Source organism: Podarcis tiliguerta (genome assembly GCF_965153285.1).
Source record: "Podarcis tiliguerta genome assembly, chromosome: 2".
In the NCBI taxonomy this organism is placed as follows: domain Eukaryota; kingdom Metazoa; phylum Chordata; class Lepidosauria; order Squamata; family Lacertidae; genus Podarcis; species Podarcis tiliguerta.
The window spans coordinates 116,555,286-116,579,027 of record NC_139535.1 but is presented as its reverse complement, the minus strand read 5'-3'; the positions used below and the strand labels follow the sequence as shown (position 1 = coordinate 116,579,027).

The 23,742-nt window shown below is 47.0% G+C and overlaps 3 long non-coding RNA genes across 3 annotated transcripts; 2 read left to right on the top strand and 1 right to left on the bottom strand.

Moving 5' to 3' along the window:
- Positions 1-1,198: 1,198 nt before the first annotated feature.
- Positions 1,199-2,449, bottom strand: LOC310671716. The gene is made up of 3 exons (XR_014508103.1): positions 2,304-2,449; positions 2,082-2,108; positions 1,199-1,365 (listed from the first exon to the last, which is right to left on the bottom strand). It is a non-coding gene; the product is annotated as an uncharacterized lncRNA (long non-coding RNA).
- A 3,606-nt stretch (positions 2,450-6,055) lies between these two features.
- On the top strand, positions 6,056-8,479 carry LOC310672237. Its single transcript, XR_014508482.1, has 2 exons — positions 6,056-6,875; positions 8,159-8,479. It is a non-coding gene; the product is annotated as an uncharacterized lncRNA (long non-coding RNA).
- A 4,874-nt stretch (positions 8,480-13,353) lies between these two features.
- On the top strand, positions 13,354-14,661 carry LOC310671283. The gene is made up of 3 exons (XR_014507935.1): positions 13,354-13,556; positions 13,752-13,778; positions 14,495-14,661. It is a non-coding gene; the product is annotated as an uncharacterized lncRNA (long non-coding RNA).
- Positions 14,662-23,742: the final 9,081 nt, after the last annotated feature.

Genomic DNA, 23,742 nt, shown 5'->3' with positions numbered 1-23,742 from the left:
GCATCGAGGATAAAGACACTGAGTTTGAGACCCATTTACTCCATTAGGCTTCAGTTGCTGTATCATCTAACCCAGGGGTCTGCAACCTTTAAGACACAAAGAGCCACTTGGACCCGTTTCCGAAGAAAAAAAGCCTGGGAGCCGCAAAACCATTGCGACATTTAAAACAAATATAACATATATTAAGCATAGTAGTAAACCAGTCTGGTCAGTAGAGAATGTAAATGATTCTGTCCATGTATCATTAAACACTCTGTTTTCTTCAGAAATTTTTCTTTTCTTGCCTTTATCCATGGCTGGCCTACCAGGGGTCCAAAACAGGGACGTCATCTTCCTCCTCGCAGTCATAGACCTGCATGCGCGCCGCTGCCCTCCGATCTGACAGCGGGCGGGAAGGTGACGTCGGGACAGTGCGTGACTAACGCACGCACCACCCCCATGCGACGTCACAGCCAGTACAGCGCCCGCCACAGTGGGGAGTGTCGGGGCGCACAATGCGCCTCCTCCCCTCGCTAGTATCCGCCCCGGAGCCGCGGCAAAGGTGTAAAAGAGCCACATGCGGCTCCGGAGCCACGGGTTGCAGACCCCTGACCTAACCAAATTTGATTCTCATCTAGTCAATCTCAGTGCTTGGCTTTAATAATAAACAGGACCAGAAACAGCATATGGTGAGGCTTTAGAGAATATTCCAGAAATGGTACCTCAGAAGGGTTGAGTATGGTTATGCATGTAAAGAAGAGACACATTATTTTTCACCACTGTGCCACACCTGGGAAAATATGGTGAAATGAGTCCCATGTTTTTAGTGGACGAGGTTTGCACACACAATCAAAATGTGAAAAGGCAGCACCCACTTTGGCTGAGCAATCGTATTCGTACGACTCTAGAGAGGCTTGTGTGCAACTAGGGAAATATGCTGAATGGCACGGGCCCAGTCAGAAAAGGAGATCGGGTGCTCCTACTGCTTTGATGTACATCTGTGAAGGTGGGGATTAGAAATGAGTTATTAAATAATTAAACATGGAAATGTAGTTCAAAATGTGTTCCTTACTGACTGGAGCTGATCCTTCAAGATCTAATAGCATGATGATTCCTGACACTTGTGTTGGTTGGAGTGTTCTGACATGGAGCCACATTCATATTTTGCATATAGTACATGAAGGATGAAAGAATAAAGGCACGCATTTCCCACACAAAGTTGTTGCAACTAAAATGTCTACTTTATTGGTATCATCATTCAGCATACAAATGTGTTATTGTTGACATCCAGATCCTACTAGCGTCTCCCAAGTCCTAAGAGACCGCCTAGAAGACGGTCTTGAGGCACAGAGTCTGGGAGAGCATCAAGCTCTGCAGATACAGGATCTGGAATGAGAGTTGAAGACAGGATTGTTAGTTCCTTTTAGGGACAGAGACTCCATGGATGTCCTGTGCCCTTAGCAGCTCTGCGCTGTCACAGCAAGCCTGCCTTGTTAGTTTATTTATAGGAAGGTCTTGCGCATCAAAAAGGGCATTTCTAGAAATTCTAAAGGATTGTACCCTAGAACAGTTGGTCATGGATGTGACTAGAAGGGTGGCAATTCTGGGCATTCAGGACCTTGTGGAAGATGTGTTGTCAAGCCAGGAGGGAGCCGTACCCACAGTGCTATTAAACTGAACATACATGTAAATGGCCAATTGCCAAAAAAAATCCAACACAGTCAAATTTGATTTCAAAAGATGAAACAACCAAAAATCACGGGATGGGCAAAGTTGGAAAATCAAAGTGAAGAGGGTCAAATCAGTGATGGTCACCTACTTGGGTGGTTCTAACAGAGGATTAGATAAATTCATGGAGGACAAATCTATCATCTGCTACGAGTTGAATGCAACTGCAGGTGGGCAGATTACTGCTGCGCTCATAGGATATTGCAGGCTTCCCAGGGGCATCTGGCTGGCAATTGAGGGAACAGGATGCTAGACTGGATGAGACGCTGGCCTGATCCAGCCCGTTCATCTTATGTTCATTGGGAAGGGTAGGAAACGGAGGCAAACAACAGCTGATCAACAGTGGTTCCCATTTTGAATGCCAAGATACTCACCAGTCCCGTGTTCACCTTCATATGGTCCTAGAGGGAGAAAGTAGGAAAGCGTGAGACCTCCTTCCAGTCATTGGCAGCCTAGGTTGCCTGAAGTTATTCTACTGCCCTGTTTACTTAAACCTCATGAAAATTCACCAGCATTTGGGGGCCAATTTCTCCTAATAAACACATTTTCCTAATCCTTCCATCAGTAAAAAGGATAAATGAGTGTCAACTACTTACCTGCGGACACCATGGCAAAAGCAACCCAAACAACCAAAAGGAGGACCCAGAATTTCATGACGATCGCTGAAGAGGAGAGGAAGATTCTCAAGATTCTTGGAGGGACGTCACAAACTGACGGTTCACCTGGATCCAACTTCTCTTTCTTATAAAGGCACAACCTTCCAATCAAATGCGTTGGCTGAGCTGATGTGGTTTTGGAGCCTTGAACGGATTAGCTAGTAAGTAACCTTTGTCTGTGAAAACAACACACACACCCGGTGCAAATAAACAAGACAGCATGTGATGGTGTGTGCAGTGTGCCATGGGCTATGTGCCCTTTCTTAGGATTAAGTCTTGGTTTTTAACTGCCACTGAATTCAATCTCTGCCTCGCTTCCAAGGAGGGACCCTTAGATAAACTAGGGCCAACAGCAACCCAAGTGTTTGTGAAAGCGCTCAAACTCCTTCACAGACTGCCAGCTGGGAATGTGGCCTTCCACCTGACATAGCAGAATTTGAGGATCGAAGTGGAGAAGGCCATTCCTTTTTCCCTTCCTACCACCACATGCTTTTCAAAGTTGTTTTTACCCATGTTCTATAATTTCTTCTCCCATTCTTCTTTCCACAGTCAACTTGTGCCTTATTGCCTTCCTCAAAATCTGTCACTTTCATCTCATTTCTGGTTCTTCTACCCTCCTGTATTGTTGGACTGTATGTATCATGTTCCTTTGCACCACTACTGTTGGACGTGATGAGGAGGAGACTAAAAGACAATAGCAGTTTTAAACCAACAATTAAGCGTACATATTTGAATCCCTAGCACATAGTCTGTGGCACATGGCAACCATCATCACATGCTTTCTAGTTTATTTCTGCCAGTGAGGTGTCTTCTGTTTGCTAATCTATTCAGGATGAAACGGTAGTTTCATCAACTCTTCCAGCATGCTGGGATGGTGCTTCATACGTTCATGACGACAGGATGAAGGTCCATCAAAAATGAAAACAACAAGGAGGGGGAAGGAGAATGAAGAGCTGGATCCAGACTCAACTGCAGATTGTTTGTGACTTCCAATTATCTGCAAGCAACTTTCCATGAGCTAGTGCCCTTCAGACATTTTTAGCAGAAAAATACCATTAGAAATGATACCTATGTCAACACAATACCTTAATTTACGACTGATTCAGTGAAGCCCAGTGCACAGATTATACAGTGTATAGAATATGTGATCAAAAAGGAAAAGCTTGGCAAAGGATGGCAGATGATGACAATGTGAAACGGAGCTGGAACACATTATATTATCTGCAAATATTGAAGGTAAATTTTCTCTGGATGGTCAGAACATTTGCCACATAATCCCCATCCAAATGTTTGCCCATCCAGAGAAAATTTACCTTCAATATTTGCAGAGAACATTTGGCTCAGTACCAGTGTTTCCAGAGATTATGCAGTGGAATCCAACAGTTTGCAGTATTTGAGAGCCAGCATGCCATAGCAAGCGACATTTGAAAACACCTAGAGCAGTGATTGAGTGCAGCACATGCACTACGCAGACAGGCAAGCATTTTGGCTTAGAAAACTGAACTATTTCTTCACAGCTGAGAAGGCAGCCCCCCCCCCAGCACATTGGATCATTCTGAGCCCAACAGAGAGCCCAATTGCACCCCAGGATCACAACAGGATATCACCAAGACCACAGCAAGGTCAAATCTGTGCCTTGTTGAGCCTCCAAACTCAAGCAATCCACATGTGACCACATCTGATTGGTAATGTGAAGGGGCTGTTCTGCTCCCTTTCACTCCCAGCTCCACATCATGGCTGAATCCAAGGTTTGAGCCTTGAATGTGGCTAATGGTTGTGAGGGAGATAAGGAGGCAGTTAGTGGCCTTGCCAGGTTCCCTGCCTTCTGCAGCCCGACCAGTATGAAATGAGTATTGTCTACCTATATCCGAAGCTATAAGATCCAGCTCCTTGGGAAGTAATCTCTTTCTGCTTTCCTTTTTCTGAGGCCAGCAGGGGTGATCTAAACTAAATATGATGTCACACTGTGAGTAGTGCCAGACCCTCCCCTGCCCAAGACCACCACTTAAGAGCAAGAGAGTACTATATTTCAGGTCACCAGTCCCTTTTGGGTTTCTAACCAATCTTCTAAGTACTGGCATCCCACGGCCACCCTTCAGTACTAAAGTCTCTGACTTGGCCACACGCTTGATAGCTTGGTCAAATACAGGGCATAGCCTGAATGATCAAATCTTTATTATTTTAGTAACATGCAACAAATTCTTATATAGTTTGTTTTCAGTAGCAGTGTTTGCATACTTTGGATTTCATAGCATTGCTGATAACTCTATTCCTAATGCACATCTTAATCTTACCATGTGCTATCCCTTACTCCTTCACCTTCCACTCTGCTCTTTCCCTCACACACCTGTTCTAACCACCTTCCACACCTTCAGCCAATCAGCACACGGCACATCCCAACATTCCACCCCTTCCTCATCCCCCCCCCCTTGCACCTTACCTGGGATCTTACAAATTATACAAATCACCTGCATAATATTTAAGCCTGTATTTCTTAAAATGCAAACCTGTGCAAGTTAGTTACAATGACGAACACCACACAGGGCCGGCCCAACCATAAGGCAGAGTGAAGCAGTCGCCTTAGGCTGTTGAATTCCATGGGGCTGAGCAGTTGCCTGCAGTTGCCACTCCTGCCACCACCGCCAGGGTCACATGGCAGCCTCTGGTGAGATCTCACAGAACTCTTGCAAATCTTGCTGTGGCGGGACCCCAGTAAACAAGGCTTCCACAGAAGCAGGGGCGGAGGTGGCACCTTTCCATTTTGCCTCAGGCGGCAAAATGGGCTGGGACACCCCTGACACCACAAGTATGTTTTGTTACATATGTTTCGGAAAATCCCTTTTTAGCTTTTTGAAGGGGCTGGTTACTGCCTTGCTTCAGCAGGCTGAGCATGGCATGGTGCCTGAGGGTTGCACAACCTACAACTCAACTTACATTTCGCTAAAGGATCTCATATGGTTAGATGGTGGGGCGTTCACAACATCAGCTGTTGTTACCAATTACTACTACCATGGAATGGTCACGGAGCTTTCTTCTTCTTCTTCTTCTTCCCCATTTCATTGCCATCTGACCCCACTGCTTTCAACTTTTTCTCTCGCAGTGTTTGTCTGTCTATTCACATCGGCACGCTTATAATTAATACACCACTTGATGGTAAAGCACTTCAAAGTGGTTTCCAAAGCGGTTAAACCAAGTGGCCAAAGAGAAACTATTACATACCCTGTTTTCCAGGGACAGTCCCGGAATTACAGAAGCTGTCCTGGTTTCTGGGTTTTCCGTTTCCCTTCCATCCACATCTCTGAGAACAAGTAAAAGTGTATGTGCAAAAACAGAGTCCTGTTTATCTTGAAAATAAAATACCTGCACCAAAAGAAGGAAAGGGCGCCCCAGCAAGTGGGGGAGTTGCGTGGCTTTGCCAGTGGCCTCCCCTTTCCCTGCATGCCCGCCAGCTGCACCCCGCCAACCATAAGGCTAGCGGGTGTGCAGCTTCCATCCTAAGCCTCTGTGGGGATTGCTCTCCTCCCAAGGAGGCTTGGGAGGGGCGCAACTTCACTCCCAAGCCTCTGCAGGGATCGCTGTCCTGCAGTGGCATGGGGAAGAGTTGCGCCCCCCCCTCCCAGATGACTGGCAGTGTGCAGCTATGGCCACCTCAACACTATCTGTGGTAATTTGGAGGTGCTGGGCGGATATTTGCACCCCGGTGCCACATCTGCTAAAGACAGCCCTGGGTGGCAGAGTAGGTTTTGTCTCACTACACTGAAGACAAACGCAGTTGTAAATTTTAAATGGGATTTTTACTTAGTATCAACAAGCATTTCTGTATTTGACAGCAGTATGGGAATAATGCAAAAGAGAAACTAGAACAGACAATTCAGGAAGGCCACTTTTCTTTCTGTTCCTAGGTACAAGGCCTATTTGTTGTCTGATTTTCTCTCAGTGCAGTGGGTCTTTATTAAAGGCTGTTGCTTATTCTGATATCAGCCCTATGATTCTCTTAACAATGAATGAAAATGGATTGACGGCTATTCAAAGAACAGAAAGCAATGTGAGTGAAACAATTTTTTTTAAAGGAAATGGTAATTTGAAATGAAAATATTCCCCTCTGAGCATATTTTACAATATATTCTATAATCTTCATTTGTGGTATTGAAGAAAAAGGAACTATGACCGAGCCCTCAATGGAAAGAAGCACATTTTTGGCAAAAAGTATACTTTGGCCCTTAGCCAATGAAAGCGTCATTTGAAAGCTTCTGTTTGCTTTTTGCTTTTTTGTGAGCAGGATTATTTCTGATTAATGAACTGGTTCATGACATATATCCCATAAGTTCTGATTGGTCCTCAATGTCTTTATAGGCCAACAGAAGCGCTCGACTCACCAGTTCTTCCCAGCGGTCCTTGAGCCTCTCTGTCCACCTGGAAGCCTCTGCCTGATCCCTGTTTTTAGCTCTCTGAAGATGAATTTGTGGCTCCCTCTCCTGCTTGCAGGCTCCGCCTTTGTTTTGGTGGGTGCAGGTAAGTTCTGTTTGTGAGCACCTTCTCTTTGGCTCCTCAGCCAAGAGTAACGTCTCCTGGCTTTAGTACAATAGCCATTTTCAATCTTGTGCTTTAGATGGGGCTTCGGTTCAACAATTTATAGTCATTTGCTTGCCTTTTGTGAGCTCTTAATGAAGAAGAAGAAGAAGAAGAAGAAGAAGAAGAAGAAAGAGAGACATTGAACAGAAGGCTTTTGGCAAACAACAGGTGGCAGACTCAGAAATCTGAAAAGCTTAGTGGCTTTTGTTTTAAAAACTGTAAAAAGGCAATACCTTGCAAAATAAATGTGTTGTTGGAGAGTTTCTTCAAACCTTTATTTTCAAAGATGAACTGCATCCAATTCCTTCCCACCCCTCATCCCTACTTGAGATCAGTTTTTTGGAGGAAGCCAAGAGAGCATCTTGAGTGAATAACCAAGAAACCAGTCTATGTCTTCCACCAACCCCATGCTACAGACCTCCAGGTATAGGGCACTATATAAACTCAATAAATAATAATATTATTAATAATAATACAGCCTGAGGGCCAAAGACAAAGCAACCCATTAACTCTTAGCAGGTAGGAAAATCAAGGGATTCCTTCTGAAACTTCAGTGAATTACTACAAAGGTGCTCTTGGAGGAAACTGATTTTCTAGATCCATTTCTATCAGGGTTTAGGTATGGTTTTGGCACAGAAACTGTTTGATGACCTCTGTCAAAATGACGTCACACGCATGCGTGGAAGCGGTGAAAAGCGACCCACCCACGCACAGACGCACAGTTGCGTCTTACATTCTATTAGAACGGAAGTCGCATCCTGAGGTACCACTGTATTAAAATACCACTGTATTCGGCCAAGAGGAGGAGGAGAATGCAGCTGCTCCAAAGAGGACAACCAGAAGAAGGGCAGTGCATGAACATTCGGAACAAGACAGAGTTGTCGGGTTTTGTATATTCTTTTTAGGTTCTGTGAAACAGAGAGGGGAAGCTCCCAATTTCCACCAAATCATGCCTATGGTGCTACCCTGTGGTCTTATTTATTCATATATCGTAAGTTGTGCCTCATGGCTCTGTACCCCGAACCGTGAATTTTTTTCAAGCTGCTAGAGGTGTCAATGGCCAACTTTGTGTAGGGGGAGGATATGTTGGTTTTGCTTGTTACTGTGTTATATATTTCTTCTGTGATCCTTGGAGGAAAGGAGGTATAGAAATTTAAATAATAGTAATAGTAATAATAATTCAGAAGAATACAGAGTTGTCAGGTTTTGTGTATTCTTTTTAGGTTCTGAGAAACAGAAGCGAAGAGCTTTCGGTTACTTCCAGTACCTGCCTACATCGCATCTGTGTGGTGTCCTAGCTTCAAAGGTCTATGAGCGCCGCCGGCTTGAGCGCCCCTGGTACATAGTATCTTTGGAAGGCGCTAGAGAGGCCAGCAGCCTGCTCCAGTTGAATATGACAGTGGGCAACGTGGTTACTGGAGAAGAATGTCTCTTAATGACAAGACTGACAAGGCGTCCCAGAAGATTTGCTGTTTGAAAAGATGCACCTACCCCTCTGTAATAATAAAAGCAGAGATTGATTCCTGGTAAGGAAGCAAGATAAACCTGGGTTTTGTTTTGTTTGTTCTTCCTGAAGCGTATGCATATAGTGCAACTAAAATGACTCTTGCTTGTGAAAATTAGGATTTCCCCTCCTCCTCCTCCTCCACAGGAAAAAAAGACAACAAAGATCAAGGGCAGTCGAAATGATTAAAAGTAGTCCTCAAAGCTTTAGTTTAACATGCAATTCCACCCCCACATGATATTCCTGTGAATCAGAGTTTATTTCATTCCCTTGTTGTAAGGGCTGTCTATCCCATCCTGCAGGAATTGAAGCAAGTCAGGCACATCAGCCAAAGGAGGAATAGGATGCATAGCAGATTTAAGAGGGTTCACCTGGTTTGGGGGTGGTGGGAGAGAAAGGACTGGTCAGTGGAATGGACATTGCTATGTGCTACCATGTGGGATGCGGGTGGCACTGTGGGTTAAACCAGAGCTTAGGACTTGCTGATCAGAAGGTCGGCGGTTCGAATCCCTGTGACGGGGTGAGCTCCTGTTGTTCGGTCCCAGCTCCTGCCAACCTAGCAGTTCGAAAGCACCTCAAAGTGCAAGTAGATAAATAGGTACCGCTCTGGCAGGAAGCTAAACGGTGTTTCCGTGCACTGCTCTGGTTCGCCAGGAGCGGCTTAGTCATGCTGGCCACATGACCCGGAAGCTGTACGCTGGCTCCCTCAGCCAATAAAGCGAGATGAGTGCTGCAACCCCAGAGTCAATCATGACTGGATCTAATGGTCCGGGGTCCCTTTACCTTTACCTATGTGCTACTATGTGGGGGGGGGGGGACCACTTAAAGTCCATTCGAATAATTATTATTGTTTTGAGCATTTTTGTATGTTTCCAGTACTGTACAGTCATACCTCGGGTTGCGAACACTGCGGGTTGCGCGTTTTCGGGTTGTGGACCGTGCCAAACCCAGAAGTACCAGAACGGGTTACTTCCGAGTTTCTGCGCTCGCGCATGTGCAGTAGCACAAAAATGACACCATGCGCAGAAGCACTGAATTGCATCGTGTGTGTGCGCAGACAAGGCGCTACGGGTTGCGAACGTGCCTCCCACACGGATCATATTCGCAACCCGAGGTACGACTGCATCAAAGTGTGGGGGGGGACTGCCCCCTGTGGTTTCCTCCAGTGTGGATGCAGGATCAGGGCCTCAATCAGCAGCACTTGCTAGTGGAGAATACAGTGGTGCCTCGCAAGACGAAAAGAATCCGTTCCGCGAGTCTTTTCGTCTTGCGGTTTGTTCGTCTTGCGAAGCAAGCCCATTAGCGGAGTAGCGCTATTAGCGCTATTGACAGTTTAAGGGCTAAAAACGGCTTTTTAAGGCTTAAGGGATTAGCGGTTTTGCTGCTAAAAGGCTTTTAGCAGCTTAGCGCTTCAGAAAAAGGGGGTTTGGAGCGGGGGGAAAAACTCAAAAATTTTCGTCAATTTTCGTCTTGCGAAGCAAGCCCATGGGGAAATTCGTCTTGCGAAGCGCCTCTGCAAACGGAAACCCTTTCGTCTTGCGGGTTTTCCGTCTTGCGAGGCATTCGTCTTGCGGGGCACCACTGTATAATATTCTCTGCTTAAATGATGAGCAGGTCAGAGGACTTAAACAAGAAATTGCTTATTATAGAACTACAGTGTGTAGAACAAGTCTTCTCTTCTTTTGCTACTCTCTAATTCTGCCTCCATAGTGTGGGGATTGTTTGTAATCTTGACAACCTCTCCAATACTCTTTCCCGCTCCCTGACACCGCCATTGCTACCTGGCTTGCTTCATCGCCTAGATGATACAGCAACTGAAGGCTAATGGAGTAAATGGGTCTCAAACTCAGAGTCTTTATCCTCAATGCAGCCCAACCTAAATACATGGTGACTTGTTGAAGGCATTAAAAAGCAATAGATTTAGCCAGGGGAAAACCGAAGGGTGGAGTGTGTCTAGCGGGAAAGCTAAATGGCGCCATTGTCTTTCAGTCGTCTCCTCGTTGTCCAGTGGTAGTGGTGCAGAGGCATATGACAGAACCCAGTGCCCGAGTGCCGTGCGGAGGCTAAGTGAGGCCACAAAAAAACTTCCTCCCTGACATCAGGTGCCAGCAGGGAAGGAGGGAGCTGTCTGGCCTTAGAGACACCTGGAGGGGTAGGGGGTGTCATTCTCTGCCTGGGTACCACAGCCAGCTCAGGGAGGGAAGGGTGAGGGAGCGAATCACTCCATGGGCTCACAATGCCTTGCCTGCTGACATCATGGGACATTCAGGGAGACGGCCAGAGACTATGAAATGGACGAAACTTAAGTTTCAAGGCCCCTGTAGCAATGCTCCGGCCACTCGCCCCTCCCTCACCTGTCCTACCATCCAGCTGGATCAGGTTTAGAGGAACGGCGGCCGGAGGCATATACCTTTTTACGGGACAAAATGCACTAAAAAAGGATAGTTGCTGCCTTGTATCAGGGCACCAGAAGGTCTAACCCAAGGGAGAAGGTTATCCTTCCTAGTTACCGGCTGCCCCACCCTGCAAGTTGTTTCCGCAAACTGCAGGCAGAAATTCAACAGATACAGTAGCGGCTGATTGGTCAGGCCCTGGACTCAGGCTTTCCCTCAGAATGGCACACAAGACAAAAGAAAGTTCCCTTTTAAAAATTTATTTAAAAACAAGATTAAACATACTTAAAAAGTAGGGACATCTCTTATACGTTTCAAAGAGGACAACAATAACACGGTAGAGTATAGCTAGCTAACATACTTACAAATGAGAACAAAGGCAAAGTCCTCAGTGGAATCCGCATCTCAAAGACAGAAGAGATCCTCATTACAAAGACACACGTGTCAACGCAGGAGGAGGACTGTCAGGATGGCAACTGACAGATGGGCGGATTGCAGAGCCCGCCCACGGCTTCTTTCTTAGGGTCTTTATTTCTAAAACTCACATGGAAATGGAACTCAGATCCAATCATAATTCTTGATTATGTTTAAATTCACCAATGGTCAGCTAGTTGACTAATAACTTGTGACAGCTGAGCTTGTTAATTCTCAGGACCTTGGATCAAAGAGTTCCTCCTTATTTTTCAGAGACTCACCAGATACACATTCCCAGAGTGATTAGGGTTGATAACTCATTCACACCCAGACAGCCTTGTTAAGTACCAGGTGCTAGAATACCACTAATCAACTTGGAGAAGTTTCTTCCTGCAGATGCCTATGATAAGGATTCTCACTCCCATAGACAGCAAGTCTCCACTTAAAGCAACAAGAACGCATTCCCATAAATCCTTTGGCCTTCTGGTCTTCCCACAATGCTTTGCTTCTGACTTGACCAAAGTTTGGTCTATTGAAATTTCCTAACTTCACTACAGCCCCTAATCACAGAAGCACCTTTGGTCCACATTGCTTGATTTTTTGGGTCTACTAGACTCAATCTCAGTCACACAACTCAAAAACTAAAAGACATACATTTTTCGGCTCCCGGTTCCGGTCTGCCTTAGTGGAGGCAACTGCCACGATAGCTAAATAGAGCTTAATTCGGACTAAAGTACTGGCGCGTGCTAGAACAGATGAGATAATAAACTGTGGAACAGAACCACAGTTCTGAATAACGCTAAAAGGACTTGGAATCTAATTTAATTGGAAGTATTATTTATCTTTATTTATCTTCAGCTGGACGAAAGGATAAAATAAGTCTGCGAACTTGCCAAGGAACTGATAAGGTTCATTACTGAGCCATCTGCAGTTCAGCAGACCACACTTTTTCCCAGGCTGAGGGGTGAAAACAGGTTATTTATTGGGACAGGGTGATTTTTGCAGCTGTTCTTAAAGTTGTAAAACAAGGAAGCAATGGATAAATTTCTGAAACTACAATGAGATAGCATTTTTTTCCCCGGTGGCGGGGGGGGGGGGGAATTTATCCATAGTATGTAAATACATATATTAAAAATTATCCATACTATACTGCACTGCAATGTTTCTTTGATTGTCGTCCTTGAATCCTCTCACCACACTTGTCATCCTCCCCTGCCACACCAGTGTGATGTGCTACACCCTTTGAGAACCAGTGACCTGGAGTCTAGACCAGTGGTCCTCAAAGTGTTAGCTGGGCCAGGACCAAGCTGTTGGCTTTGGGTCACTTTCAGGTGGGTCACAATGTCACAGCCTGCCATGGGCTTCCTCACTTGCGTGCCCCAGCCCCCACCCATGCCATAGCCTTTGGACAGGGCCAATGCCACCACTGGCAACTCCTTTCATGTCAAGGACAAGGGGCCACGAGACAGAGGGTCAGAGGAAGAAGGAAAAAGAAGGTCTGAGAGCTAAAGGCCAGAAGGGAATCTGAAAGCGAGATAATATTTATTAACCTTTGATATTAGTGATAACTAAACAGGGAATAGTACGGAAGGGGATAAAAGAGGACAGCTGATCCAGGAGAAGAAAGGGAGTGTAAAAGAACCAGAAATGAGATGAAAGAAAGTGGCAGGTTTTGAAGAAGGGAATAAGGCACAAGTTGACTGTGGAAAGAAGAATGGGAGAAGAAATTACAGAACATGGGTAAAAACAACTATGAAAAGCATGTGGTGGTAGGAAGGGAAAAAGGAAAGGCCTTTTCCACTTCGATCCTCAAATTCTGCTATGTCAGGTGGAAGGCCACATTCCCAGCTGGCAGTCTGTGAAGGAGTTTGAGCGCTTTCACAAACACTTGGGTTGCTGTTGGCCCTAGTTTATCTAAGGGTCCCTCCTTGGCAGCGAGGCAGAGATTGAATTCAGTGGCAGTTAAAAACCAAGACTTAATCCTAAGAAAGGGCACATAGCCCAGGGCACACTGCACACACCATCACATGCTGTCTTGTTTATTTGCACCGGGGGGGGGGGGTTGTTTTCACAGACAAAGGTTGCTTATTAGCTAATCCGTTCAAGGCTCCAAAACCGCATCAGCTCAGCCAACGCATTTGATTGGAAGGTTGTGCCTTTATAAGAAAGAGAAGCTGGATCCAGGTGAACCGTCAGTTTGTGACGTCCCTCCAAGAATCTTGAGAATCTTCCTCTCCTCTTCAGTGATCGTCATGAAATTCTGGGTCCTCCTTTTGGTTGTTTGGGTTGCTTTTGCCATGGTGTCCGCACGTAAGTAGTTGACACTCATTTATCCTTTTTACTGATGCAAGGATTAGGAAAATGTGTTTATTAGGAGAAATTGGCCCCCAAATGCTGATGAATTTTCATGAGGTTTAAGTAAACAGGGCAGTAGAATAACTTCAGCCAAGCTAGGCTGCCAATGACTGGAAGGAGGTCTCACGCTTTCCTACTTTCTCCCTTTAGGACCAAATGAAGGTGAACACGGGACCGGTGAGTATCTTGGCATTCAAAATGGGAACCACTGTTGATCAGCAAAACTGTTTGCCTCCGTTTCCTACCCTTCACTACGAACATAAGATGAACGGGCTGGATCAGGCCAGCGTCTCATCCACTCCAGCATCCTGTTCCCACAGTTGCCGCAGGATGCCCCTGGGAAGCCTGCAATATCCTCTGAGCGCAGCAGTAATCTGTCCACCTGCAGTTGCATTCAACTCGTAGCAGATGATAGATTTGTCCTCCATGAATTTATCTAATCCTTTATTAGAACCACCCAAGTAGGTGACCATCACTGATTTGACCCTCTTGACTTTGCTTTTCCACCTTTGCCCATCCCGTGATTTTTGGTTGTTTCATCTTTTGAAATCAAATTTGACTGTGTTGGATTTTTTTGGCAATTGGCCATTTACATGTATGTTTAGTTTAATAGCACTGTGGGCACGGCTCCCTCCTGGCTTGACAACATATCTTCTAACAGGTCCTGAATGCCCAGAATTGCCACCCTTCTGGTCACATCCATGACCAACTGTTCTAGGGTACAATCATTTAGACTTTCTAGAAATACCCTCTTTGATGTGCAAGACTTTACTGTAAATAAACAAAGTAGGCAGGCTTGCTGTGACAGCGCAGAGCTGCCAAGGGCACAGGACATCCATGGAGTCTGTGTCCCTGAAAGGAAGTAACAATCCTGTCTTCAACTCTCATTCCAGATCCTATATCTGCAGAGCTTGATGCTCTCCAAGACTCTGTGCCTCAAGACCGTCTTCTAGGCGGTCTCTTAGGACTTGGGAGACGCTAGTAGGATCTGGATGTCAACAATAACACATTTGTATGCTGAATGATGATACCAATAAAGTAGACATTTTAGTTGCAACAACTTTGTGTGGGAAATGCGTGCCTTTATTCTTTCATCCTTCATGTACCATATGCAAAATATGAATGTGGCTCCATGTCAGAACACTCCAACCAACACAAGTGTCAGGAATCATCATGCTATTAGATCTTGAAGGATCAGCTCCAGTCAGTAAGGAACACATTTTGAACTACATTTCCATGTTTAATTATTTAATAACGCATTTCTAACCCCCACCTTCACAGATGTACATCAAAGCAGCCCTAGCACCCGATCTCCTTTTCTGACTGGGCCTGTGCCATTCAGCATATTTGCCTAGTTGCACACAAGCCTCTCTAGAGTCGTACGAATACGATTGCTCAGCCAAAGTGGGTGCTCCCTTTTCACATATTGATTGTGTGTGCAAACCTCGTCCACTAAAAACATGGGACTCATTTCACCATATTTTTCCAGGTGTGGCACAGTGGTGAAAAATAATGTGTCTCTTCTTTACATGCATAACCATACTCAACCCTTCTGAGGTACCATTTCTGGAATATTCTCTAAAGCCTCACCATATGCTGCTTCTGGTCTTGTTTATTATTAAAACCAAGCACTGAGATTGACTAGATGAGAATCAAATTTGGTTAGGTCAGGGGTCTGCAACCCGCGGCTCCGGAGCCGCATGTGGCTCTTTTACACCTTTGCCGCAGCTCTGGGGTGGATACTAGCGAGGGGAGTAGGCGCATTGTGCGCCCCGACACTCCCCGTCACGCACCGTCCCGACGTCACCTTCCCGCCCGCTGTCAGATCCGACATTAAGGTAAGAAACAATATATGCAGTGTTATATTTGTTTTAAATGTCGCAATGGTTTTGCGGCTCCCAGGTTTTTTTTCTTTGGAAACAGGTCCAAGTGGCTCTTTTTGTCTTAAAGGTTGCAGACCCCTGGCCTAGTCCCTGGGCATTTCCTGAGCTGCGTGGCGCTTGTTCTATTGGCTGGACTGAGCGACGTGTCACCTACTTCAATGACTGTTGTACCAGAACTGGTGCCAACATTCTGGGCCTGTCTTGTTCTCAACCGCCCACACTCATCTATGATGCTAGAAGCTGCCAATGCCAGAAGTGGGAGTTGGCAGTAAGTTTTTTAATGGTTGGCACTGACTAATAGAAACAGTTTAAAAAAGGCGCTATTTCTCCCCTTTCCTTATTTGATAGTGTGTGTTTGTGGGAGGGCGTCATTGCTTTGTTATTGTTTCATTATGTATTTTGTGTTCTCATTTTGTATTCTTTTGTTGTGAACTGCCTGTCATCTTCAGATGAAAGGCAGTATACAAATACCCATCACCATCGTCAATCCAGTTATTCAGTTCAGTATTCATTGTTATATGTGTGCAAGCAGAGAGGGCCTTTTGACCTGCCCTGGCCCTTGTGTGATGGTCCAAAACAGAAATAAGCTGACCTGTCCATCCTTAAATCCAAGGGAAGTGTAGCCTTGTCATCCGGTGATTTGGGATGAATAGCTATGGGCTGCTGCAGCACAGGTAGGAAGTTCATGGACAATGTAATGACACAAAGTGGGGCAGCTAGCAGAGATTATCACCAATGCATCCTCCTGACATGTTTCCCATTGAGGCATTCTTATCAAAATGAAGAAGGAACATTGCTGGGCTGCTTCACTGCCACTGGAAGGGCCATTCAAACTTTGTTGTTGAGAGAGGGCCTCCGACCATAAGTTTCAAGCAGCACCTGCTCATCCGTCTCTACCACCCTCTAGATTTATGCTTTTTGCATAAACACAGAAGCCTTGTGCACGCAAGGATGAGTTGGGAGGCTGCTCCGATAGGCAGCCTGAAGCCTCCTTTCACAGCTTAGTTGCTGGGGTCAGGGAAGGTGGAGGCAGCCCAGAAGCTGCATCTGAGAGCCCCTGCACCACCATCACATGGGAACTTCTGAGCAGCTCCTGAAGCCAGCCAGAGCCAACTGCTCTGGGCTGCTGAGACTGCCACTGCTGCGTTTCCCGGGGACATTAGATGAAATCTGGGGACATTCTGGGGATAGAATTTGTCCAGGGACTTATCCGCAAATCCAGGGACTGTCCCCAGGAAACGGGGACGTCTGGTAACCCTAGTCTGCCCACCGCCTCTCCCTCAGCCACCCTACAGCTGAGGTGGAGGCAGCAGAGGGGCTCCATGCATGGGCAGCTTGCCCCACCCTCGACTGCAGGACGCACGGGCACACCTGGCACCAGAGCGGCTAGCTATGCCGCTGAGAAGAGCCCTGCTGAATCCCATCTCACAGAATCCTGTTCTCACAGTGGCCAGCTAGATGCCTATAGGTGTTACCGGAAAAATCCGAGGGCTCCCTTGGACAAAAAGTAAAGACACCAACCAGAGTAAATTGGAGCAAATCAGCAGCCTGTAGGCTTGGCCTTTATTGTACTGTTGCAGCAGGGTGTTCCCCTCACTTGCAGGAGAGAGGAAAGACACAGAAAAATGGTGTGCAAGACCTTATAAAAACTTTTGAAATTCCCCTCCTCTAGGTCAAGCCCACCCCCAGAAACATCATGCATACATTACAGAAAGGAGGGGTTGAGGGAGGAGTTGTGGTGGTAACCTGAGTGTCCTGTCACCTGGCTGGTTCCCTTCTACCCCTCCCCATGAGTCATTTTCTGAAGACAAAAGGTAGTCGCAGTTTCCTGCCCCCTGAGGGGGAATCCAATCACTGTTCTTTTGTTATAGTCCATGTTGAATCCACTGGTGTATGCAGGGTTGATGGTCTTCTGTCTGAGACCATCAGGGTTGGCATAGCAACTGGGCAGGGCTCCTGTGGATGTGCTGCTATGCTCAAGGGATTATGGTGGCCTGTATCAAACCTTCCCCATTTTGTAGTTCTTCCTTCATGGAGTAAAATAAAAGTGGAACAGTGCAAATCTGATGTATGGTTGATTTTCTATGAATTTATAGCTGAAGTGTAGCGTATGTAGTGTGTGAGTGTGAGTGTGTGTGAAGTCTGTACAAACTGAATGATGGGGGGGGGGGTCCTGCTACATAGGAAACCCTCAAGCATATACCTTCCAATACATATGTACCCACCAGAAGGAGCTTGCACCTTTGCTAGTGCTGTGTACATGAACATTTGAAATGCACAATATTATTGCATATACTGGGCTGTTTACAGGGCAGTGCTGGATTAAACCCAGTGGAAGCCCCTTGGCAGTCAAAATCTGGGCGGGGGGCCAGGCCTCGTCCGCACGCTGGAATATAACATTGAACTAAGAAAGCTTGATTGTCGTTTTCTTTCAAGATCAAATCAATATTATCTTGATCCATTGTCACTGGACCCCTAAAAAGTATGGGGCGCATAGGCCAGTGCCTACTCTGCCTATTTGGTAATCCAGCCCAGCCCCTTTGGCTGGAGGAGAGAGAAGAAACAGAAGTTGAGGGACGCCTCCTGATGCGCTGCAGCTGTTCCCCACAATGAAATGGAAGGCTCAACATTTGTCAGGCACTTTCGGATGCTCAGCAGCCCTGTGTGGTTACAACAACCCTGTAAAGTAGGCCAGTGCTATGCGCTTCCCAAATTGCAGCTGAATCCCTCGCAGATTGGCATCCAACCTCTGCTTAAAAGCCTCCAAGGAAGGAGAGTCCACCACCGTCACAGAGAGTATTACCATCAGAAAGTTCTTCCTAATGTTTAGTCCGAATCTCCTCTCCTGTGCTCCCCTGTGGAGCAGCAGAAAACAAGCTTGCTCCCTCTTGCAGCCCTCAGATATTGGCTCTCCTCTCTCCTCTCAGTCTCCTTTTCTCCAGGCTAAACATACCCAGCTGCCTCAACCGTTCTTCATGAGGCTTGGTTTCCAACTGCCTCAACCGTTCCTCATCAGGCTTGGCTTCCAGACCCTTCATCATCCTGGTCGCCTTCCTCTGCTCACCTTCCAGCTGCTCAATATCCTTCTTCAACTAGCCTGCACTGACCAGCAGCAGTTCTCCAGGGTTTCATATGGGGGACACACATTCCCAGCCCCCCCCCCGGAGATGCTGCCCAGGACAGAAGACCTGTATGCAAAGCAGATGGTCGAATCCTGCACTATGGAGACCCCAAGCCTGCCTTAAAGGACGTGGGGATGGTCTCCCTTTGGAAATGGGGCAGCAGGAAGAAGGATGTGAAATGTCGAGGTGAATCTGCCGAGAGAAGATGCAGCAGGCGGAACAGCAGGTGCCTCCAAGTTCTGACAGAGGAGCATCACCTCTCAGGAGAGGCCAGGTCCGGGGGGGGGGGGGGGTTGCCACGGTGACAAGGACCTGCCCTCCTTTGTGACATCACTTGCTTCTCCCTTCAAAGGCACCTACTTGCAGGGGCCATTGTGGGTTAGTAGTGAGGCAAGTGGAGGAGAGAGGAGTTGGGGGTGGTGGTTGGAGAAGATAAGGAGAGGTGTTCATTTGATTGTTATTTTTATTTGATTTATGACTTTTATTTGATTTATTTTTACTTTTTCATTTTAACACTTTCATTTTACTTTTTTATTTTTTTGTTCTTTATTTCCATATTTTTTATTTTACATTTTTATTTTGTGCACATTTGGTATATATTTTGTATATATTTATTTTGTGCATAGAGGAGTAGTTAGGGGTAAGGTAAGTGTTGGGTTAGGGCGGGGCTGGGGTCAGAGTTAGGCTTGGGTGGGCATTTTAGAGAGTTACCTAGTTTAGAGGGGAGGGTGGGATTTTTTTGTAAACAAAATGTGCAGACTGTAAGTAGGACTCCTTCCCTTTCTCGTGGTCTCCTGGGGGTGTGATGTGAGTCCTGGGGTCCCCTGAACAGCCTTGGCTCTCTGGAAATTGACCCAGCTAGTCTTCTCCAGAGAGCTCAGCTCCTCCACACACTTCCCCCGTCTTCCCCTTTTCTCTCCCCTCTTATCATTTATTATGACATTCCTCCCAGGAGCTCAAAGTGGTCTTCATGGATCTCCCTGCCACCAATTGTCATCCTCACAATGGCCCTGCAAAGTAGACTAGGCTGGCCCAAGGTCCACCAGGGAGCTTCATGGCTGAGTGGAGATTCGAACCCTGCTCTCCCAGGTCCTCCTAGTCCAGCCCTCCAACCACTACACCTCTGCCTGGCTCCATTTTACATCTCTCTTGCTGCCCAATGGCATCAGCCTTCTCCCCCTTCCTGGGGGTCTCTCTGGCTCCAAGGAAGACTCCACCCCCTTCCTCATGTTCTGCTCCTCCTCTCGGACACCTTGATGCTTGGAGGACCCTCCTAGGGGTCTCCTCCCTCTCAGGAAGGGCAGGGCTGTCCTAAGAAGACAAGGCAGAGCAGCCCTTTAACAGCTAGCAGTGCTTCTCTTTCCTTTGGGCTGGAGCTCTTGAACCCATAGCACTTGGGGCCTCCTTTCTCTCTCTGCCAGCCCTTCGTGCTCTGGGCTGCCTCTTTCCAGCTCTGGTGATGCCCTTTCAGGTCACTGAACTGCAGAGAGATGGAAAGAATTCGACAATAAATGTCGGAAATGTAAAGAAACTGAAGGCACATTCTTTCACCTTTGGTGGACGTGCCCAAGGATTAAGACCTTCTGGGAAATGATCTATAATGAATTGAAAAGGGTGTTTAAATACACCTTCCCGAAGAAACCAGAGGCCTTTCTCCTAGGCATGGTCGGCTAACAGGTGCGAAAGAAGGATAGAACCTTTTTTATGTATGCTACAACAGCAGCAAGAGTACTTATCGCACAGCACTGGAAGACACAAGAGCTACCCACTCTGGAAGAATGGCAGATGAAAGTGATGGACTATATGGAATTAGCGGAAATGACCGGCAGAATCAGAGACCAGGGAGAAGAGACGGTGGAAGAAGACTGGAAGAAATTTAAAGAATATCTGCAGAAATACTACAAGATTAATGAATGTTAGAATGACATCAGATTGAATGTAAAAGGTTATTAGTAAAAAGTTGTAAAATTAAAAGACTCAATATTTAAGATATTAAGGAGATTAAGCTATATTAAGATACTAAAATTAAGAGAAGGATCAATTAAGGCAGAGGGTAGGGATTTGCTGATTAAATTTAAGATTTGGAATACAGGGAAGGAAGGTGTGGGGAAGTCGGTGAAATAAGTGAATGCAAGAAATATTATGAAAATGGAATTGTTTTTATTAATGTTTTATTATTCTCTTTGATGTTTTGTGTTTTTGTAATTTTGTATTTTTCTGTTGTTGGTTTTTTGTCCCTTTTTTTGTTTTACCTTTTGTGTAAAAAACCTAATAAAATATATTTTTAAAAAAGAGAGATGGAAAGAATTGGGCCAGACGCCCCTCCTCTCACACAAACACCCCCAAGAATTGGGGCTGCTGGCTTCTGAGTCGCTCTCTCTGCTCGTCTCTTCTACGTTCAGGTGCTTAAGGCAGCTGATCAGCTGCAGCAACAGGGTGGCCTCCCTGCAAGGCCTGGAGCAGCCCGTGGCATCAGGTGAGCAAGTGGCCCTCCTTTTTGGGACAGAGGAGGGCAGGAATGGGCTAGGGGGGCAGCTAGTCAAAAGAGGCACAGAACCAGAGGGCTGGATCCGACCCAAGGTCCATCTGGGTCAGCGTCTGGAAACCCAACCCCCCCAGCGATCAACCTCTTTTGTGGGGTCCAATGGAGGAAGCAGTGGGCTGGGCTGCAGGGCAAGGCGGGGAGGCAGTCGTCCGCAGGAGGGGCATCTTCCATGGGGAGCAAATGTTCTGGGGCAGGAGGCCAGGATTGGCCCCCAAGGCCTGGGGTGTCCCTCCCCTGTAGTAGGACTTGGAATTCAGGAGAAAACTCTTGGAGCATTGAAACTTTTCCATATTGTATCATATCATATGATTTTGGGGGGTCATTTGCAGAATATGGATAGATAGCTTTTCAAAATGAGAGCATGAGAGAGGCTTCTTTGTGTCCATGAGATGAGTCTGTTTGTCTCAAAATTAGACCTACAGTCATATCTCGGGTTAAATCTTTTCAGGTTGTGTCCCGCGGCGACTGGGGAGTACCGGAAAAGGTTACTTCTGGGTTTTGCTGCTTGCGCAGGCGCAGACGCCCAAAATGAAGTCACGTGCATGCGCTGAAGCGACAAATTGTGACCCGCGCACACGCAGACATGGATTGCGTTCTGCTCATGTTGCGAACGGGCCTCCGGAATGGATCCTGTTCACAACCAGAGGTACCACTGTAATATAAACGTGATTACTTGGCAAAAGCAAGCTCACACCTCCCACTGAGTTTGTATACATACTTAAAGTACATATGTAAGAGGCTTGTTTATAATTGCATTTTGGGATGATTCATGTTCTTATGTAACTGCGTTGTTTTATACTTTCTGGAGGTCCCATGATCATATTATAAAGTAGTTGTGTTCTATGCTGTAAGTCAACCAACTGCTAGGAGTTGTTTCGTTTCCCAAAGTATTTCTTATAAATAGAAAATTAAGTGTGGCACAATCCAATTTTTACTCGGAAAGTGCAGCTTAGAAAAAATGTTTGAGATCCACCGTAGTAACTCTCTGGCCTTAACGGGATGCGGATGGGAAGGTCAGACGTGGCGGTGACGCGTGTGATCCGCGATCCGCCCGTTCTAGCGCTTAAGCTCCGCCTTCGACAGCCCCGCCCTCCCTCCCTCCCCTCGCAATTGGAGCTTCTCCGCCTTCCGTTGAAACGCGGGGACGATGGCTGCCCGTGAACTCCTCCCCGCCCTCCCTCGCGATTCTTAAACGGCTTTCCGCCCCGGTCCTTTTCCTTATATTCTATTTTATTTTGTAACCCGGGGGAGCGGGATGCCCAGTTAAAAGGAGATGGCGCCTCCCCCCATAAAAACGAGACCGCCGTCACGAACAGGATTCGAACCTGTGCGGGGAAACCCCATTGGATTTCGAGTCCAACGCCTTAACCACTCGGCCACCGTGACTCTCGGGCCAAGGCTGCGCGGAGCTTCAGCTAGACCGGCCCGCCAGGCGGCCTGGACCGACCGCGGGAGCGCGAAACGGGCGGCGGGGAGAAGCCCGGCCCCGGCGGCGGAGGAGGAGACCCGAGCGCCGCGTCTCCCCGCCGCCTCACGCGCCGCCAGAAAGGACGCCCGGCCCCGGCGCCTTCCGCTCGCCTCAGCTTCGCGACCCCCAAATTCCCCTCAGCGCAGCGCGGACTCCATTTTTAATACGAATATTCCCGACAAATTCAGCCGCCGCCGCCGCCGCTGTTCCCCGCCTTCCCGCCCAGCCACGCAGGTCCCCCAGGCCGCGCTGCCCGGAAAGCCGCGCGGGTTTCGTGCTCCTGAGCATGTGCAGAATTCCCGCCTCCCTCGTTGCGCGTCCGGGGCAAGTTGCCCGTCTCTTAGGAGGCTCCTGGGGGCATCGCTATCCCCGTCGCTTAGACTGGGATTTCAAGGGCTCCGAGGTCACGGCAGACACGGATTCTTAGCGACTTCCAGCCTGGGAATTAGACCAGCCCAAGCCTCTTCCCCAGGGGGTGCCTGTTTGGTTGTTGGGGTTGGACTAGATGACCCCGGGACCCTTTCCGACTCGTCAGCACTGCGATTCTATGTCCTTTGAATCAAGGGCCTGTTTGCCTCGCCAGCTTCCTTCGAGAGCACAGGCAGGATATATATTCCATAAATAATGAGCCTGGAAATGTCTTCATGGGCATCACCACTAGTTAGTATTTCACATGCTGCAGAGCTAAGTCTTGGTACAGGAAAAAGGTGATCGCCCCATCCTTGCACTCTGTGTTACCTGGACACTTCTGCTGCCACTCCTTGTTGGGTACACAAAATCAGTTGGTTTAATAATAATAATAATTTTATTATTTATACCCCACCCATCTGACTGGGTTTCCCCAGCCCCTCTGGGCAGCTCCCAACCGAATATTGAAAACAATACAGCATTAAACATTTAAAACTTTCCTAAACAGGGCTGTCTTCAGATGTCTTTTAAAAGTAAAATAGTTGCTTATTGCCTTGACATCTGAAGGGAGGGCGTTCCACAGGGCAGGCACCACTACCGATAAGGCCCTTTGCCTGGTTCCTGGACCCTTGGAGCTGGACCTCTGTGTCCGGGCTGAACGATGGGGGTGGAGACGCTCCTTCAGGTATACTGGGCCAAGGCCATTTAAGAATCA